Consider the following 22,222-nt stretch of genomic DNA (forward strand, 5'->3'; position numbering starts at 1 on the left):
TGTGTCCTTTATAGCATAGAGGGAATTAGACTAAGAAACACAAACGAAGAGATACATAGAGAAGAGGAGGAGACAATATGTCCATGGCCACTCTGGAGATTCCCAAAAGCCAAGGGAAACCTGGAGACACCAGAAGCTAGAAAGGACAAGGAATGGATAGTTAAGGGTGCACATCCCTACCCATACTTTGATTTTAGACTTCTCACCTCCAGAAGTATAAGGGAATAAATTTCTGTTTTTTTAGCTACCGAATTTTTGGTGATTTGTTATAGTGTCAGAGGAAGCTAAATCTAATTTCATTTTCCAAGTTGCTATTTTTAAATACAGAAAACTAAGTGAAAAAAAGCCAAATAAATACCTTTTCTTCTGTCTTTATTAGTGCTATTTATACTCTATCTGCCTCTTATCAAGTGGTACCAGCGGTAAAAAAAAAAAAAAATGCGATGAAAGTGTAGAGGATCTTGTGTACCTGCCTACGTATTGCCTGTGAAGTAGAGAACAACAATAGAAAGAATAACAGTATAACAGGATTTGACTGATACAATCATGACTCTGAAAATTGGACATCTTATAACAGGAGCAAAAATAACTGAGATGTGGATGCCTGGGTGGCTCAGTGGGTTAAGCCGCTGCCTTCGGCTCAGGTCATGATCTCGGGGTCCTGGGATCGAGTCCCGCATCAGGCTCTCTGCTCCGCGGGGGGGCCTGCTTCTCTCTCTCTCTCTCTGCCTGCCTGCCTCTCTATCTACGTGTGATCTCTCTCTGTCAAATAAATAAATAAAATTTAAAAAAAATAACTGCTATGATCCTAAAAGGGTGAAAAGTGCAATCCTTTCTATTAGGCTCACAATTTTTCAAGTTGTATGTTTTTACCACTTTTGGAAAGCCAATTTTAATATTATAAATATGGTCAACTACAAAGAGACTCTAGCACTGAATCTGTTGGCTGATACTGAGATGATGTAGCATATACAATTGTGCATATTTTCTAAGTCAAACATGTGAAAGAGATGAAATCTGGAGACTCAAGACTGTGATTCTCAACTTGGTATAAAGTAGCAGAGAGAATGACAGATTTACTTGGGGTGTTTTGTTGTCGTTGTTGTTTTGTTTTTCAAATTGCTCATGCACTTTAGGGATCTCATAGATGCCCCTTAGAGGAAACTCCTTCACTGTATCCAAGAAAATTACTGCCACTGTGAGCTTTTTATTGAACATAATATATATTTTTCTCCATGTACATTGCAATAAAAACAAGTATTAACTAGGGCTTAGTGTTCTGTTTATGAGTCATCAATGTGGATATGAAAATATTTGCTAAAATTATTCATCTTTATCCCTAATACATTTACCATTTTTTTGTATATACAGAGAAGATTTGTATAATATTTGCCACTCCTAGATTTTGCAAGCCCAGTACTCAAAAGAATGACCATTTCCTTCTTGTCCATTTGTTTGCATTTCAGAAGACAATTACATCAGTATAGAATGCTATGGCTTCATAGTTTTAAGAGTTAAGATTGCTGTGGCTGAAATATAGGATTCAACATTTTTCAAACACTCCTTCACAGAATCCTAGGAATTTTCTTACTTCATGGCTGAAAAAATAAATCATTCTGAGCTTTGTCTGGTAGACAGCACCTTTATCAATTCCATTAGCAGCTTTTAAGCCCCATATTGCATGAACAGTAGGATACCCTATTCATTTGGTTGAGTGTTTTAACTATGTTTTCGAGTTTGTCACCAGAATGGGAGCGAAAGTGGGATTTGGGGAGCACTGAAAATTAGTGAGTGATGAGCTGAGAAAAAAGAGGTCAGTAAACTGATGATGGCAGCTTCTCAGGACTGAATTACATCCTCCCAACCTTCTTTTAAGCACCATCTATTAAATAACAGGAGTAAATAAGTTCTGATACAAGAGAAGAATCAGGAAAAATTGCTTCATTCTAAAGATGAAATTTTTGTTCCACAAATCAGGAGTCCTGCTACTTTGACTGTTGATGTAAATGTTGCAAAATGTGGGTGGTGTAGTTTGAAAGTGTTGTTAAGTTTTCATACTTTTTGGTGATCTTTTTAAATGGTTTATCATCCTTTTCAAATATTTTATTAATGTTTCTGTTTACAAACAGGTTTGAGGGTCAAATATGGTATTTTCTGAACATGACTAACTAATTTTATTCCATTAGTGATTGGTTCCATGAGAGGTTTTGCTTCTTGTTATAAAACAAAATCTTGACAGTGTTATAAAACACTGCTTTGTTCCCAGATAAATGTTGGTGCCAAATATATTTGGGGAGGAAATGAAAACCAAACTGTCTGGATGATGGTACAAAATGATTGACTTTATTAAAGGATGATCCGTTTCCTTAAATATGTTAAAAAATATGAAGAATTGAGACAAAGAGCACATTAATCTTTTAATACAGACAGACAACTGGATTCATTGTAGAGAGAGTTCTCAGCACAAAATGTTTAAGCTACAAGGTGAATTTCAGTAGCACATTTAAGGAAACATTAATGCAACACTGAAAAAAAATAAAAAAAGAAAAAGATAGAAACATTAATCCAATTTTTGTTGAATGTTTTGAAAGTAACAAATAGCTGCCCAAAGTAACTTAATTAGCACTCATTGTTTCTTCACTTGAGCTAGTTGAAAAGCCTCTGTTAGCCTCTGGACTGACAAGATTCTTACACTTTAAAAGGAAACTGAATCTTTGAAAAATGTTGGAAATGGAAACCTTTAAATGTTTCCACTTTTGCTTGGGTTTGGCAGTGAGGAATGATATCAGCAAATATCATCTCAATCTCACATTAAAGGAAAAACTTAATGACCAGGGCCTTTGCTAAAGTTAAAAGCCTCTTAATATTATTGAGTCAGTTATATCAAGTAACAGAATAAAATAACCAACAACATAGAGAAAAATCTTGGAAAATGGAACCAGACCACTGGGGTAAGAGACAGTGATTTTAAAATAATGTTAACTTATATAGTCAAAAATATAGAAAAGATGGAGAATTTTAACAAATCTGAAATTTATTAAAAAATCAAATGAATAATATGAAATTGAAAAATAAAATAAGTGAAATTATAATTCAATAGGCTTTAGTAGCACACTAGACAGAGCAGAAAAGAAAAGTAGTAAAGTAAAATGTAGTTCAGCAGAAAATAACAAATTGCAGCCTGGAAAGAAAAAAAAAACAATAAAAAAATGAAGAAAAGGTCATAAGAGTTATAAAGCATATGGAAGAAATATCTAAAATTCAGATAGTTGGAGTCCCAAGTATGGAGATAGAGGAGAAATTCATAAGTAGAGGGGAAAATCATTAAAAAAAAAATAAATTAAATGCAGGCATATTTAAAAAATCATGAAAAGTTTGTTTATTCTACAAGTTCAAAATAGGTTTAACATTTAAAAATGAATCTATAATTCTTCACATTAACAGGGTATGAGAGGAAAATCATGACTATAATGATAGTTGCCAAAAATATATTCAACAAAATTTACTAACTCTTCAGGAATTTTAAAAATAATTAACACACCAGGAGTAGAAGGGAGCTTCCTTAACACAATGGAGTATCTACCAAAAATCCTACAGTAAATGGCCTATTTAACAGTGATATAGTATAAAATTTCACTGTAAAACTAAGAATTATAGAGAAGGTTTCTAAAACCACGTTATTCAACATTTCATTGGAGGAATTTTCGTGATGAAGGGAAAAGAAAAAAAAATAGAGATTGGAAAGGAAGGAGTAACACTGTTATTATTCACAGATAACTCAATATAGTACATAGGAATCCATAAGTATATTAGAAAGAGAGTTAATGTGTGACTTTAAAAGGGTCACTGGATTAAACATTGACATATAAAAATAAGTTGTTTTTTACTTACAAACAATTAAGAAATGCAATTTTGAAAATATTTATTTAAGAAAATACACTAAGAAACTTGTGGTAGACTTCTACACTAAGAAAAAAAAATATGATAAAATAAAGATAAACCAGTGGAGAAAAGTCTACCTATATGTCAGTTTATCACTTCTTCCTAAGTAAGACTATAGATTTAATACCTTGTCAGTCAAAATTTCAGCATGTAATTTGATTTCTACTCATGTAGATATGAGATAATCAAGAATAGTATAGATAATCTTGAAGAAATGAACCCTGTTGGAGGATATAGTTGTTATTAAGACTTAACAGTAAGTTTGGGGTGCCTGAGTGGCTTGGTTGGTTAAGTGCTTAACTCTTGGTTTTGGCTCAGATAGTGACCTTAGGGTCCTGAGTTGGAGCCCTGACTGGGTCTCTGCCCTCAGTGTAAGGTCTACTTTAGACTCTCTCTCCCTCTCCCTCTGCCCCTCTCCACTTGCACTCTCTCTCTCCCAAAAATTAAAAAAACAAAAAACAAAAAACCAAAAACTTAAAGTAAAGTTATCGTTATTAGTATACATGGTATACCATATACATATACTTTACATAGTGCTATATTTATTCAAGAATAGAGAAATAGCTAATTGAATAGAATAAATAGTACAAAAACTGGCCTGATACAAGACAAAGATGCTTCTATAATACAATAAGGAAAAATACTCTTTTCAATAAGTGAAATTGGGTTTATTATATACCTGCATAGGAAAATATAAACTTACCTACATCATACCATGCCAAAAAATAATAATAATAATAAAATTTAAAAAATTAAAAAATCAATTCCAGATGCATTTAGACCTATTTGAATGACAGAGCAATATTTCTATAATACGACATTTAAAACACATATTTATGACTTTGGAGTAAGCAAAGAGTTTTTAAACTGGCTGCAAGAAGCATGGATCCTATAAAAATTTATATTGATTATTAACTCTATTAAAATTAGAAAATTTTGTTCATGAAAAGAACAGGGAGGGAGAGAAGGCAAGCCAACGATTTGTATCCAGAATAAACAGAGTTCCTAAATATCAATAAGAAGAAAAAAGATAATCTAAATTTTATAAAATAAAGTTAGAACTTATTCTTTATAAGAGATTATATCCAAATGACCAAAATAGTCTGTGTAAAGAATTTTAATCAATAGTCATGAGGAAAATAAAGAATAAATATATAATTAAACACCATCATGCACCTACTACAATAGTGGCAAAAAAAAATAAATAAAACATTAAAAAAGATAATTTCAAGAGTTGGTATAAATATGAAGCAAATGAATAGCTCATTTACTAATGGTTGGAATGTAAATTGGCATACAGTTTTAGAAAAATGTTGGGACGCCTGGGTGGCTCAGTGGGTTAAAGCCTCCGCCTTTGGCTCAGGTCATGATCCCAGGGTCCTGGGATCGAGCCCCACATTGGGCTCTCTGCTCCGCAGGAAGCCTGCTACCTCCTCTCTGCCTGCCTCTCTGCCTGGTTGTGATTTCTCTCTGTCAAATAAATATTAAAAAAGAAAAAGAAAAATGTTTGCATTATTTAGTAAATCTGAGCGCTCTCTCCCTCTGATCCTGACCAAGGATATTCATGTCAGTTTTTTCAAAAAGCTTCAAATAACTCAAATGTCCACCAACAATAGAATAGTAAACTATAGTTATAAGCAGCAATGTGATAAATTTCACACACTTAATGATGGTGAAAGAAGCTAGATACAAAACAATATGTGCTATTTGTTTTCATTTTTATAAAGCTCTACCGTAGGCAAATCAAAGTAATGAATTGCTTTCAGAGGTGCAAAGAAGTGAGAGAGGATGAAATGCAGACTTCTGGGATAATGGTAATATTTTATATCTTCATCTGGATTATAGGTCTATGTTCACTTCTAAAGCATCATTGCATGGCACAAGTTATAGTCCATGTACTTCTCTATGCATGTGTGCTGTACTTCAGTGAACATTTTAAAGAGTAAATTCAGATTTAAGTTAAATGGAAAAAGTGTTTGTCCACTAAATTATTTTATAGCCATGCCTACCTTCTGTTTTTTCTGTTGATTTCTGAAACCATCCATGTACAGATCCTAAATTATTTTATTCGTTTTATTTTTAAAATAAATTCAGAATTAGCTAAATAATTCTGGGTTTAACTGGTAGGGTTAAAAAACCCACAGTGAATATCATCCTCAATGGGGAAAAGCTGACAGCCTTCCCTTTGAGATCAGGAATATGACAAGGGGGCCCACTCTCGCCATTTTTGCTCAACATCATATTAGAGGTCCTAGCAACAACAATCAGACAACAAAGAGAAATAGAAGGTGTTCAAATTGGCAATGAAGAAGTCAAACCCTCTCTCTTTGTAGATGACATGATACTTTATATGGAAAACCCAAAAGACTCCACCTCCAAACTACTAGAACTCATACAGCAATTCAGCAATATGGCAGGATACAAAATCAATGTACAGAAATCAGTTGCTTTCTTATACACTAACAAAATACATGTATTCTGAAAATACAGAAAGGGAAAATTAAAGAATTGATTCCATTTACTATAGCACCAAGAACCATAAGATACCTGGGAATAAACCCAACCAAAGAGGTAAAGGACCTGCATTCCAGGAACTACTGAACACTCATGAAAGAAATTGAAGAAGAAACAAACAAACAAACAAACCAAAAAAAAAAAAAAAAAAAAAAATGGAAGACCATTCCATGCTCATGGATTGGAAGAATAAAATGGTTAAAATGTCTATACTGGATAGAGAAATCTATACTTTCAGTGCCACTCTGATCAAAATTCCACCAGCATTTTTCAAAGTGCTAGAACAAACAATCCTAAAATTTGTATGGAACCAGAAGAGACCCCCAAATTGCTAAGGAAATGTTGAAAAAGAAAAACAAAGCTGGGGGCATCACATTGCCCAATTTCAGCTTTATTACAAAGCTGTGATCACCAAGATAGCATGGTACTGGGACAAAAACAGACACATAGACCAGTGGAACAGAGTAGAGAGTCCAGATATGGCCCCACAAATCGATGGTCAAATATCCAACATGTGTTGGAGAGGATGCAGAGAAAGTGGAACCCTCAAAAAAAAAAAAAAAAAAAAAAAGAAAGTGGAACCCTCTTACACTGTTGGTGGGAATGCAAGTTGGTGCAACCACTTTGGAAAACAGTGTGGCGATTCCTTAAGAAATTAAAAATAGAGCTTCCCTATGACCCTGCAATTGCATACTGGGTATTTACCCCAAAGATACTGATGTAGTGAAAAGAAGGGCCATCTGTACCCCAATTTTCATAGCAGCAATGACCATAGTTGCCAAACTGTGGAAAGAACCAAGATTCAGTGGATGAATGGATAAAGAAGATGTGGTCCAAATATACTTTGGAGTATTATGCCTCCATCTGAAAGGATGAATACCCAACTTTTGTATCAACATGGATGGGACTGGAAGAGATTATGCTGAGTGAAATAAGTCAAGCAGAGAGAGAGTCAATTATCATATGGTTTCGCTTATTTGTGGAGCATGAGGAATAACACGGAGGACATGGGGAGATGGAGAGAAGTGAGTTGGGGGGAACTGGAGAGGGAGATAAACCATGAGAGACTGTGGACTCTGAGAAATAAACTAAGGGTTTTGGAGGAAAGGGTGTGGGAGGTTGGGTGAGCCTGGTAGTGGGTATTACAGAGGGCGCGTATAGCAAGGAGCACTGGGTGTGATGCATAAACAATGAATTCTGGAAAACTGAAAAGAAACAATAAATAAATAAATATTTATTAGTATTTTACTGAGATTATATTTATCAGTATAGAACTCATGGAATTAATATTGGGTTTTCCTCACTAATGATAGAATATGCATTGTCATTTGTTCATATTTTTTGGTTTTATATTCTTAATTTTCTTTCTTAATATTTTATCTTTCTTATTGCCTTAGTCAATGAGTTATTTACTTTTTATTTATTAAAGTTTTTTTTATTTCAATATAGATGATACAGAATGTTACCTTAGTTTTAGGTATAAAACATAGCAATTCAGCTTGCATGCTACGTTCACCACAAACATTGCTAATATCTATTATCATGCGATGCTATTACATCATCGACTATATTTCCTATGCTGTGCCTTTTATTGGGGTGACTTACTCATTCTATAACTGGAAGCCCATATTACTCATTTCCCTTTGACCATTTTGCTCATCCCCCTACCCCCTTACACTCTGGCCACCATCAGCTTGTGGTCCTTTGCTTTAATGGATACTTCATAATGTTTTTGTCTTGAAATATGTGAAAGCTACTTTTCATTTAAAAATTAATTTTGTGGGGCACCTGGGTGGCTCAGTGGGTTAAGCCTGTGTTTTCATCTCACGTCATGATCTCAGGATCCTGGGATCGAGCCCCGCATTGGGTTCTCTGCTTAGCAGGGAGCCTGTTTCGCCACCTCTCTGCCTGCTTCTCTGCCGACTTGTGATCTCTCTCTCTCTCTGTCAACTAAATAAATAAAAATTTTTAAAAAATTAATCTTGTAAGTAGCTACAAAGCACATTCTCTTTTAACACCAAACTATTTTGTTGATGTCTTTCTTGTGCATCTAAGTATCCAATTTGATCATCTGGAAATGATGGCAATTTTCTTTCTCTATATACAAACTTTCTATTTCCAATTTCTTGTTTGTTTCTTTTTTCTTATTGCATTATCCATTCTGCTCATAAAAAATAATATATATTTTTAAAATCTTGATTAGGAATCCAGTGCGGTTTGTTCAGAGTCAATCAGAAAACAAGAATAAAGACTAGGATGACAGACTGAAAATTAACAGGTCCATCTTCAATGGTCTTCTGACAAAGCATTATGTGGTGAAGAAGAGGTAAGAGGACGATAACCATTACAGTAATTGTAGCATTTGTTATAAGGAGTGAAATGAATTGTTTAAAAATTTGCTATTTTCTTTCTAGAGACACATATTAAAAATAGGGTAAACTATATCAAAATTTCTGAGTTAGGTCACTATTTGGGGAAACTAAGACCAGAAAATAAAAGTTTGTTTCATAAAATCTCATGATTAATCACTGTAAGGGTCAGATTTCCTATCTCCCAAACTAGTACCTGGATGAAAGAGTATTACAAAGTCATTTTATAAGCTAAGAGAAATTAATTTAGTATGAATGAAACATAAACATTTTGATAAAGCATAAGATTTAATTATCTATAAAACAGTGCCTCTCTTTTGAAATAATTTTGGCTGATTTTTTGCCCAAAACAAAGTAGGGTTTAGCATCCAATGTGCACATAAAACAATCAGCCCAAAACAAATAGAATATTAGATGTACAGAACTATTTAATTTCCTTATCTTTGAATAGCTATTAAATATATGAAAATTTATGACCACAAAACTGTGCAGTTTTCTTTATTCTGAGCCCTACTTTTAAACATCTTTACAAAGAAAAAAAAATTAAACTAAAGCAAATGGGTAAACTGCTTTCAGGATGTTGTTTATTTATAAATTCATTTATAAAGATTTGTTTATTTTTTATTTGAGAGTGAGAGAGAGAGAGAGAGAAAGCTTGCATAAGTAGGGGCAAGGAGGGAGAGAGAGAGAGAGAAAGAGAAAGATAGAGAGAGAGAGAGAAGCTAACTCCCTGCTGAGCTTACTCATGGCTCCATCTCATAACCCTGAGATCATGCATGACCAGAACTGAAATCAAGAGTCAAATGCTTAACCAACTCAGCCATACAGATGCCCCTGGGATGCTGTATATTTAATTATAAATGCCTCAGTTTGATGACTGACTTTTTGTTTTTGTTTTTCTTTCATTTCTATCACATTCTGCAAAGGATGTATTAGACTCACTAAAATTAACATTAGGTCATGAATAGTGACAATTAACATTTCTGAACTTGTTTTTCAAAATAAGAGAATTATAGGAGAAATAACATCAGGCTTTACTTATTAGCAAAAAAAAAAAATTTGCATTTGGACCACAAATTCTGTAAGGTCACGTAATATAAAACAAATTTCAGTAAAATTACCAGCACCATGCATATTTGTCATTTTGAAAGTAAGTCAAGATTCTAAACATTTGGGGCACCTTGGTGGTTCAGTCGGTTAAGCCGCTGCCTTCATCTCAGGTCGTGATCCCAGGGTCCTGTGATCGAGTCCCTCATTGGGCTCCTTGCTCAGTGGGGAACCTGTTTCTCTCTCTGCTTCTGCCTGCCATTCTGCCTGCTTGTTCTCTCTCTCTCTCTGACAAATAAATAAATAATTTTTTTAAAGGTTCTGGACATTATGGGTAGAGATAAGGCCTAAAACTTACTTGTTGTTGGACATCTTACAAATTGAAAATTGAATCACCTGTGTTCATAAGGTAATTAAATTGTTGACATTGTCTTTCCCCAGTCAAAATATCCTTATGCTTCTGTGCTTGAGAAAAGTAGATAATCAATTTCAATTTCTCTAAGCAATTTCTCCTTTCCTTCATCCTTTAATTATTTTGACCTGGAAATTTACCATTAATTAAAAAATAATGTATCTACACTGACATTTGGCAAACAATGGATCGATGTTACTGTGAGACACATATATCATAGGCCATTTCCATTCATAAGCAGTTCAGTCATTTGGACTAAAAAGCTATACTTAATGGATGACTTAGTAGTCAAAATGGTAAATTGGTATGTGCTTGTTTTAATTGTGTTGATAGTCAAAGGCCAGAGAGGTGAAATAAATGAGAGAAGGTGAATGAAATCAGTAAGTAATCAGGAGTGGTGGGGAGTGTGGCCAACCAAAGAACAAAGAATCTGCATGAAGTGCCACTCAATATTTGAGTAGTAAAGATTGTCACTATTCAAGAATGTGGGCAAATTCTTGTCAGGTCTTTCTGTTTCAAGAGAAGCTGATAATAAGGGGTTTTTGTTTAGATCCTCAAGATTTTATTGTCTTAGTATAAAAAATATGAAGCTTAAAACTGGATCACTTGGCCCTTTCTATTCTATTCCTCCCAATTCAAAATGCTTGCATCTCTTAATAGCCATCATTCTCTTAGATTTGTAGTAGCTGGGCTCAATACATTCAAACCTCAGCACAATGTTACTTAGCTTTAGCCATTTTCCAGAAAATTGGCTTACTCTGCCCACATAGCCACCCTGCTTCCCGTCATAACACTGCTTTCCCTGGGTATGAAGAGAATCTTTGCCTTTCTTGAACTGTGTCACGTTGTGATGTTGGTGCTTGCCACACTTCTTGCAGAAAGTCAGGCGACTTTTAGGAATATTTCCCTGTTTGTGAGAGCTCTATCAGCACTGGAAAAAAGAGCCCCAAATCTCTTTTTGTAAGAAAACATGGTGGACAAAATAAAACATAGCTATAAACCAGATCCAAACTCTTGGGGTTCTAACTGCCCATCTCTCTTTTTGATAAATGAGAGCAATATTCAAATATGTACTCTAACCAGTGTATAGTCTTAAGACATATAAGACATCTTTGTAAGTTAGTTGTATGAGCTTCCATTCTAATCTGTGTGTGAGCAAGTGTTATTGCAAAAAAGTACCCTTGACTGGGGACTAGTTTGTCATAAAAACTTGAGAACTAAAAACAACTGTGCAGTGCTGGCTTGCCAGGGAAGAAAACAAAGATTGTTATCTAGTCCCTCCTGGTGGGGAGATAACTTCTCCCTACATATATTTTACCAAGGTATCCTCCTGGGGTTTTCAAACATTTGCTCTTAAGAAGCCCAAATTGAGTGTATTGATAATGGTAAAAGGGGGACTGAGGCATGGAATCATAAGGGACTTTCTGTATACGTGAATTTTAAGTCTTTTAAGAACATTTGGGGATTTCCCCTCTTTTTCATGACATATCTATGTCTGTGTATGAAAATATTTTAAAGAATATTAAAATTGCTCTCCCAAGAAAATGGGCCAGTTTATTTTGTGGCTTCCTAGGGAAGACAAAGAATTCCTTAGCTGTGGTAGACTGGAATAGTCCGTAATGTGACTCCTAAGCACTGGTCCAATAGAGTGGACAAGGCCATTACAAACCAGACAATATCATTACTATGTTGTAGTTCCCACCTACATTTGCAGTTTTTTCAAGATCTGAAGAAAGCCAGGCACCTAATCGCCAAAAATACGTTATTTCCAGAAATCAGTTACAAACGGAATAGCACTAGTCTGCAACTTAATAAATGAAGCATAGTTTTATTTGCTCCCTTGTCACATTTGTTACAGCCAGTGGTGGTGTGTATGCCAGAATTGCTCGTATAAATAAACAAAAGGCTAAAAAGTATGCTCTTTTATAAGTCCTTGAACATTACATAGGAAAAAGGAGAAGTTAATATGAGCAATACTGGCTTTTAAGAAAAACAGACTCTAGCAACTATTTCAAAAGGCTAGCAACCTTACTTTTTGTTTATTTCAATCCCCTCAGCTATTATGAATTATTTAAATGATGTATATTTATACTGTATGAAACCCGATTGTGTGTTTATCTAGACACAAATTATAGAACAATGTATTTCGTGTAGAAGTCCACTTTTGATCTCTATTTTTTCGCACTAAAAATCTTGAACCAGCATGGGTCAAGAGTCTAAAATGTGTACCAGTCCTTTTTATTGCAGCATAAAATTTGAAATATTTCTATGGAACAGGCAGAAGGCAAGTAATCTGTTATAGTGCGCATGAAGATTTTTCTTTTTCCTGTATACTTGCATTCCTGTTCTTTTGTGTAGATATGTTGAGTAATGACAAAATGACATTTAAGTATGTGTATGTTGGCACTGTATATGACATGACTTCTTAGAGAATATAAAATTATATATAATAGTAGATAAGAGAAATAGTTCTGGAGTTAAAATGGGTAGTTTGTCCAAGTAACTCATTTTGAACACTTACCATTTGTGTGGCTTTGAAAAGTTATCTAACCCCTCCAGGCCTTACTTTCTTCAAATGTAAAATGATAAAAATGGAAATTTCTGTTCCAGAAAGTTGTTACCAGAATGGAGTCACCACTTAGACAAAGTGACTGCATGCCCCAGAGGCCCTAAGGAAGACCTGAGTGTGGGGACAAGGAAATGAGTCAGTGGCAATTGATCTATAGAGTTTGCTCTTTCTATGTGACAAATCTATTCGACCCTACCTATCTTAGTACAAATGCACCTCCAAGTGATATTATCAAAGCCCATTTTGTAGGTGTTCTTTTAATCTCCAAATCTCAGCATTTTATCTTTTTATATGTTTTACTGGTCTTTCTCCACTACTACATTATATCTTTCATGAATAAGGATATGTATTTGGAACTCTAAACAAATTAAATATTTACAGTAATGGAATTTTTATTGCCCTCCAAGCTATACTCAATGTCTTTGAATATAACAACAGGTAATGTTTAACTTTTTTTTTTTTTTTTTGGTGGGGAAGTGATAAAAGAATGTAATTCTGTGAACTTAAAAGTAAGCTATCATGTTTTACTGCCTTTATCTTTAGGTTATTCCTCAAAACAAACCTTTCCCAATATTTATAATAGTCGTTTATTGTTTCATATTGTTATTGCATATTGCCATAACAAAGTACTTAAAAAGAAGCACTCATACTGCATGCAATGTACACTTTAATTCAATTTGTTAAATATATTTGCAGAAATTAAATTGTCAGCAGGATGTGACTGATCATGAAAGTGCATTTTATAATCTCAATGATTGTGAGTCATGTCTATTTATGTTATTAAATGTTAATATGATTCCTCTCTCATTTATGTTATATTTTGTTCAATAAATGCACATAGACAATTAGCACATAATCTGCAAAATGGGTTAATTTTCACAATGTTTCCTTCAATTTTCTTCTGGAATATTCTTTTATATCTCTCACTGCTTGTGCAAATATTGATAAAAATATTTAGAGACTGTACATGTGTAAGTTAATAAAAGAAGCAGATCCCTATTACCTTAGGTATAGTATCCTTGTTTCTTGGCAGTGGCAAACAGTCCTTCCCACCTTTTTCCTACCCTCCATATACCCCTGCCTCTCTGTAGAACAGGGAATTATAAAGGGCCTAAAGTTTCATTGGCTTTAGGAATTTAGGAAATTTCTTGGTATGTATGTCTCACTTTCTTCATTTATGTAAAGGAAATGATACTCCTTCCTTCTCAGGTTTGCTCTGAATCTAAAATGAGAGGATATGGGGTGCCTGGGTGGCTCAGTGGGTTAAAGCCTCTGCCTTCAGCTCAGGTTATGATCTCAGGGTCCTGGAATCAAGCCCCGCATCTTGCTCTCTGCTCAACAGGGAGCCTGCTTCCCCCACCCACCCACCCTCTGACTGCCTCTCTGCCTGCTTGTGATCTCTGTCTGTCAAATAAATAAATAAAATCTTTTAAAAAATAAAATGAGAGAATGCATATAAGATACATAGCACAGAATAGACGAATTTAATTCTCCTCCTCCTTTCTCATTTTGTTGAACCCAGTAATTAACAGTCACAAGAGGATCCCTTAAATATAAATTTAATTTGACATGCAATTACAAGGATATGTTGGCCTCTGAAAGAGAAATTGATGCTTGATGAAGATGATTCTTATTGGAGTGAATAGAACCGCACGGAAGATTAGAGACTCCAAAGCCATGAGTGCATTATCGGCATATTGGTTCTTGCAGAGACAAACTGCATGGCATTTAGGGATTATAATACAAAAAAAAAAAATCATAGATTAATAGTAGATTAAGAAATACTCTGGAGCAAACTAATTACATTTTTTTAAATGATAGAAAAAAAGGGAAAGAGAATACTGCTTTTTGGTTGTAAATTTAACTAACTGAAAGAATAGAGCTTACAACAGCATTGGCAAGTTAAAGGTACACTGACGTTCTCAAAAGTTACACTGGATTTGGAAGAGAAATCCATGATTTCACATCATTCAGGACTATATATGTTAGTGTGAGGAAACTAAAAGAATGAAACCAATACCATCTAAGCCATGTCTGGCTAAGAGAGAGACACACCATCCATGATCAAGTTCAGTTAAATGGCCAGGGGATTTGGTACTAACTCAAATCATGATGTGTTCCAAGAGAAAATCACAATTTTAAAACAATTATTATATCTAAGGAGAATGGGGAAGGGGATAAGTTAGGATGACGGATAATTTGGAGAAAAAATAGAATACAAAAATTTGGAATACAGTAAAAAGCATTACATTTTCTTTTATATTACCTCAAATGTGTATATATTTATATGGTATTAAATATGAGAGATTCATATACGTGTGTAAATAAATGTGTTTGGTGAAAATAGCAAAATCCATTTGGAAGAAGTAATCTTCCAAATCTGAAAAGTGAATTGCTTTCTCAATCTCATTTTCTTAATTGTGTTATGTTAGTCACCATAAAATACCTCATTAGACACAACATGGGGAGTATCCTTACCAGTGGCAAACTAGGGATATGTGCCCCCCAACACACATACATACAAAAAAGTGAGAATTTTTTTTCCGAAGTTACAGGCCAAGGCCAACCCTTGACAGAGGCAAAGAAGGAGCGCCTCTCCATTGCTTCATCATTTGAGCTGACCAAAATTGCACTCCATGCTCCACTAATGCAGAGATAGAGCTACAGCATTTCTTCTCATTTAAAATATGAAACTGAGTTTGGAAATTTGGTATGATTTGAGAAGAGGGGTGAATATGTAGGAAAGGTGGTTTTTTATTCACTGCACAAATACTGCCTGTTCATCTGGAACAAGCCAGTGAAGCTGGAGGTTTCAAATGAGAAAGGAGAATCACAGGGGTCCCTATTAAATTCAGCTTCTACTCTTGATTCAGTTTTATCACTGGCTAAACAAAGCTTGGTTTTCAGGGATTCAGGTTTCATGAGTCCAGACCAAGTTCCTTCTACTCAGTGAACTGGGTCAGTTTGTGACCAGTCTAACTTAAAATCGGTGAGTATGACTTGTTTAATCTATTGGGCAGATTAAGAGTCATTGAGGATTCCAAATCCTCATTTACCTTTCATTCTCTAATCCTCTGCTATCTCCAGCATCAGTGGAATTTGACTCACACACACTTGGAAGCTCCAGATGGTTTTGCCTCTAAGATATACTCAGTGTATTTCAGTGTCTACATTCGTCATTTCATACTGTCCTTGATTGAAACTGGACTTGAACAGAACTCTCCTGAGTTACCTCAGAGCTGAAAAGCTTAATCTAATCACAGTTTATTAATGGTGACAGTAATACATAATGAAATGCCATTAATTCACACATGTACTATTGGTTTCTAATTTAAGGCATCACATCTAATTATCAGTAGATTAGTTACTCAGATTCATAGCCTGGTGACAATGGGGAAAATGTGCCTACTTCTACTACCTGAACTGTCAGAAAATAGAAAGATGTCTATTTCTTATGAGGGCAACTAGGAAATCTCTGAAGCCTTCACATCGTTATAGATTTATGGCTCAGTCCATAAAGAGCTCAGGAAAATCAGCTCTGCTGCTTGTTATTTCTCCGTAGCTCTCATCCCAGACTGTGCTTGTAAAGAGCTTCGTCTTAGAAAAAGCACTTTATTTCAGTGCAACAGTTAGAGGCCATTATCCTGCTGGATTTAGGAGTAAAAGGGCATCAAAACATGGCAGCCATGTTTCTAAAAGCCCTGACTTCTGAAAGTATAAAGGAGTTCAACATTTGATCAACCTTTTTGTGGGCAAGCTTCTTATTCATAGCATGAATTCCTAACCTCTGATTCCGCGTTTGCTTAGCTAACATGGAGCATTTGCACCCCAGAGCAATCTGGCTTCCACTTACAACTATTGTGTAAGGCTAGTTTCAGAAAGTGCTTTTGAATTCTGGGAAACTATAGTCACAGACATATTGAAGTTACAACTACATATTCACAAAGACTGGCCTCTTTACAAAGGACTCTAAATGTTTGTAGCAAACATTGTGTATCTTGGCTTCAAAGCACCCACAGCCAGTCAGCGGGGAAGTATGAGGATGTCAGGTAAACATAATCAAACCATTTGTGGAAAATGTGAGAAAAGAAAGAGGAAGGGTAATGAAGCAGGGAAACAGCAAGGCTGTTTCCCAGTCTATTTAGCTAGATTGTCTGTCTCTAATTGTTTTTCTCCCTGGAGGTTAAAAAAAGAAAAAAAAAAGAAAAAAAAAAACAGAGAAAAGAGAGAGAGAAAGAGAATTTCAATATGATAAAACTAAGCTTTATCATTACCCCTTTTGATTCCTTCACAAAGAAATATGTACGTCATTATATTTGTACACAATAGCAACTCCATAGCCAAGGATTTGTCAGCAGGTCCATTACAAACCCATATTTTTGAAGATTTCTATTTCAAAGTAAAATATTTGCTTTAAGGTAAAACTGTGATCAATGTTCTCAACCCAGGAGCATTTCACTTTGTTCCCTACTTTAGGAAAATCTTCAAAAGTGTTGTCAGGTTTTTTCTGAAGAGTTTTATTTATATCTTATGTGATATGAAGATTCTCAAAATTAAGGTTCAATTTATTATCTAGAATATAATGATAAAAAGTGGTAATATCCTAAACTCAAGTTTTTCTTTCTGTCATGATGAATGTAGCTGAATGTGAATCATCTATGAAAATGGGAAATAGGAGTGACATGGTTAAATAGAGCACCGAATAAATTCCGAAACATCTTGTAAGTCATTTACTTCTTTTATTTTCAACAGCCCTCACCAGCTATCAATCAGACTGGTAAACTTGACCAAAGATGATATGATTTCTACCAACTTTCAGAGGTTTATTTTATAGTACAAGAAAATGGTCATTACAAGCAATAAAAAAAGAAGAAGAATTCAACAGTGGTCTAAATTGAGACCCATAGCTCAGGCTCATGGACTGACTTTGAGGAAATCCCTGAGTCCTCATACTTATGTAACAGGTCTTGTGTATGCACATGCATGTATATAAATATGCCTAAGTAGGAATCCTATATTTTTTGTATGTATATAAGATTATATATATTTATATATCATGTGTATATAAGATTATATATATTGTATATATGCATGTATATAAATATGCCTAAGTAGGAATATATATATAATACACACACATACATACATGTATATATTTTTGACTTTTTATGACAAAATCAGATATTTAGTGTCAATGATCTAGAAATTTCATTAATTAGTTTGTGAACAAGTAATATATGACTATATTCTAGTGAAACGAACCTAGTACTATTTAGCACCTAGTACTTCAAAAAAGTACCTTGTACCTCTACTAAAGCCTAATGTAATTTGAAATGTTTTTCAAATGTATTCACCATTTTATGCAAAAAAGAAAAATAGTGAGACTAGGAAATTGTAAGTTATTGTATTAGGCAAAGAAAGCACCTGTGAACAAGAATGTTGAAGATAAACATTTACAAAAATCACAGCTAATGGAAAAAATGTGTAATAAGAAAAAAGATATTTATGTCCTAATCCCCATGGTGTGACTTTGGGCAATAACAGACTTTCTGGGTCTCATTGTCCTCATGTATAAAATAAGGTTGCTTATGGGTCTAACAATATATTATTGCAAGACTTGATAAATTAATGTAGGTATTCATTTTTTACCTATACCAATTTGTGTTAAAAAATTCAATGAAAAGGCTGATCTTAATTAAATTTGCTCCAAAATATTCAGGCAAATTTTCAATCGTTTTGGTTGTAATTTCTGATGAACGCTGGGATGGGTATCTTATTTTGCTTTTCTTTGCTTAATTATTGTTTTGTCTTTGTTTGTCTAAGGTCACATAAAAGTAGAAAACAATATTTGTTCCTCTTTTTCTCTATAAGGATTAATGGTGACCTGTAACTGACAGCAAATATCACAGAGAATCAGATAGAGGCCAAACTGGAACTAACAGACGTGTCTGCTAATCTTTGAAAAGTTAAGGTACACATCAGAGGTGCAAGGATACATTGGAAACTCAGCCTGATGCTCCTGAATGAAATTAGAAAGAAAAAACAAGGACGAATGGATAGAAGCATTAAATAAATCTCTGTGCTCTTGGACAAGTTACTTAACTTCTCTGTTGCAATTTATACACCTGTAAAATGAGAATAACAGTATCTAAATCATAATGTTATTATGATATTGATATGTTATTATGATTATGATATTATTATGATATTGACAGCATAGCCTTTGAAAATATATACTGGAAGAAAACTAGAACAAAAACAAAAATGAATAAACAAACAAAACCCATTTGTTCTACTAACAGTATCTTTGATTTAAGGGTAGTCTGTCTGCTCTTTCCTCCTTCACTTAGTGCCACTTCCAGAAGGCGCACCAGAGAAGGAGACACAAACAAGTCAGCTGCAACACAGTGGAGCAGGGGACGACAGTAGCAAAGACTGTGGCCCGGAACAACTCCTCAGTCCCGTGTTTATTAGATATTAGATGGTAATTAACAAAGGAGCCAAAGAAGGCTACACGTTAATCATATGCTTTGTAGATAAAAGAGAAGGAAGGCAAAGTATATCTGGTCAAGCTGTATACAACTCAGAGTTGAGCAGCCCATTCAAAGGAATCATCTCATTAGCCACAGGTGCTCTCCGGAGAAGGGGAGATAACAGAAAAATGAAGCAGGTGGTTCTATCGTGAGCAAGCCGGACATCCCCAGCTGCTGGGCTTCAAAAACATATATCATCCTCTCCCCAGAGGCCTGTGGCCAGTACATGTTTTTCTTAAGACTATATCTAAGCATGCTTGGTAACTTGTACAGTTTCTTCTAAGTTATATTTTAAGTAATGCATTGTTCTAAGAGACACATGGGTGTTTCAGGAAAATGCTTTGACTGGATGTTAGTTAATGCACATTTGCTTATGTAGTCACATTTCAGACGCTTTATTTTTTTTTTGAGTATTAAAAAACACACAAGTTGATTGAAATAGTCTTTTTTCCCAGAGCAAAGTATAATCTTTGCACTAATTTTTTAAAATCTTTGTATTTTATACATTAAAGTTTTGATATTTTGGAACACTGGGGTGGCTCAGTCGGTTAAACCTCTGCCTTTGGCTCAGGTCATGATCCTAGGACCCTGGGATCCAGTCGTGCCTCAGGCCCCTTGCTCAGCGGGGAGCCTCCTTTTCCCTCTGCCTGCTGCTCCCCCTGCTTGTATGCTTGATCTTTCTCTAACACATAAATAAATGCATCTTTAAAAAATCTTTAAAATTCTGATGTTCCTTAGCTTATAATTCTATGCCTGTCTAGATCTGAATTTTAAGGACTTCCAACCTTTGTGAAGGCACAGAGGGATGATTATAAACCATCAAACCAATGATCTTAGTATTCAGCTGTTTCCACTCCACTCTCAACCCCCATTCAACACTCTTCTATAAAGCTATTGCAGTAAGAATCATAAAAAGTACATTAAAATTTCATCTGATGTTGATTTTGCTTTTGAGTATATATATCTCAAGCAGTTTAGATGTTTATGGTTGCTTGTGCCTTATTGTATTTAGTTAATGCACTTAATCGCTTGGCTGAAAATGCACGTGTAATGTTCTAGGGTTTTCATGGAGAGTAGTCCTTATTTTACCTATCATTATTCTACTCTTTTTGTTAAGAAGCACATTCACTACCTTTTTCTTTGTATTAAGTTCAGAGAACACATAACTCTCACACAATATTTATTTTATTTATCTCAGTTTTATCTCCTTAGTGCATTTTTCTCCTACAATCTCTCTTCTTCTCTTTTATTTAAATCTCTTTCATGAGGATATGTATAAATATAATAACATATAGTATATATTTTAATTAAATATGAAAATATATTTGATTTTGTGTATTTTATAGTATATATTTACATATTCAATAAAATATATAATTTGTAGAATAAAATTTAAATAAAATAACTTAAATATGAATATATATACATACATATATGTACACACACACACACACACATACCCATCACCCATCATCTCTGTCTAGAAGTTTGCCAAGGGATGTTATCTATTGCTGCATAACAAATTAGCTCAAAATTAAGCAGGTTAAAACAACAAATGAACTCTCTCACACAGTTTTTGAGGTTCTACATAGTTCTGGCTCAGGGTCCATCATGAAGTCACAATCAAGCTGTTAGCCTAGGTTGTATTTCTCTGAAGGCTTGGCTCATGCTGGAAGATCTACATCTCAGCCCACTAACACAGCTGTTGGAGGGAGCTTCAGTTCCTTACTATTTTGTCTCTTCATGCCATGTGTGGCACGGCTGGCTTTCCCAGAAAGAGTGATGCAAAGTTGAAAGTGACAAAGATGGAAGCCACAGTGTCTTTATAATCTAATCTTGAAAGACACATATCATCGCTTCTACTGTATTTTATTGGTCAAGTAGACCAAATTATATGTCCTTGAACTATGTAATGGTGTATCTAGGGAGAAGAGAATTCATGGTTATCTTGAAAGCTGACTCCTATAACCAGCATTAAAATGAAATATACAGATAATAACTGGATTTTTCTTTAACACTTTCTGTCTTATAGGGGGAGAAAACACTTTTGATTGTGTGTGTGTGTGTTTTAGTGAGATATAATTCACATACTATAAAATTCAACCTTTTAAATTGTACAACTCTTCTGTTGTTGTTGTCGTTTGTATACTCACAAAATTGTGCATCCATCACCACTATGTAATTATGGGATGTTTTCTTCACTCCAAAAGAAATTCTGTACCAATTAGCAGATTAGCAGTCACTGCATATCTTTTCCTTCCTCCTGTTCCTAGAAAGTACTATTCTACTTTCTTTATTTACAGATAGAGCTTTTCCATCATTTGATGTAAATGGACTTACACAATATGTGACTTTTGGGGATAGTATCTTTCAATTAGCATAATGATGTCAAAGATTTTGAGGTTACAGCATGTAAAAGCTTTTCCTTTTTAGGATGTACCACATTTTATTTGTCCATTTATCGGTAGTTGGGCATTTGGATTGTTTACACATCTTTGATACTGTTAATCATACTGTCATGAATATCTATGTACAAGTTTATGGATGGACATATGTTTTCAATTTATATGCCTAGGAGTGGAATTGTTGGATCATGTAGTAACTAAGTATACTACTTTGAGGAACGGCTAGATTATTTTCTAAAAGTTGCTGCACCATTTTATACTCTCACAGGCAATGTATGAGAGTTGCCCATTCTCTACACTCTCAAGAACACAATAACAATTGCCTTTTTTATTCTTGCTGTCCTCGTGGGTAAGAAGTGATATCTTACTATAGTTTTGATTTCCCCTTCTCCTTATATGTGCCTTTTTGTAGACATGTATATATATCTCTA

The 22,222-nt window shown here is 34.5% G+C and overlaps 2 pseudogenes; one reads left to right on the forward strand and one right to left on the reverse strand.

The window, feature by feature from the left end:
• Nucleotides 1-10,875: 10,875 nt before the first annotated feature.
• On the reverse strand, nt 10,876-16,667 carry LOC123936883 (annotated as a pseudogene).
• Nucleotides 16,668-16,826: 159 nt separating this feature from the next.
• Nucleotides 16,827-22,222, forward strand: part of LOC123936884 — a 40,480-nt pseudogene continuing 35,084 nt past the window's right edge.

Source organism: Meles meles, chromosome 2 (assembly GCF_922984935.1).
Source record: "Meles meles chromosome 2, mMelMel3.1 paternal haplotype, whole genome shotgun sequence".
Classification (NCBI taxonomy): Eukaryota; Metazoa; Chordata; class Mammalia; order Carnivora; family Mustelidae; genus Meles; species Meles meles.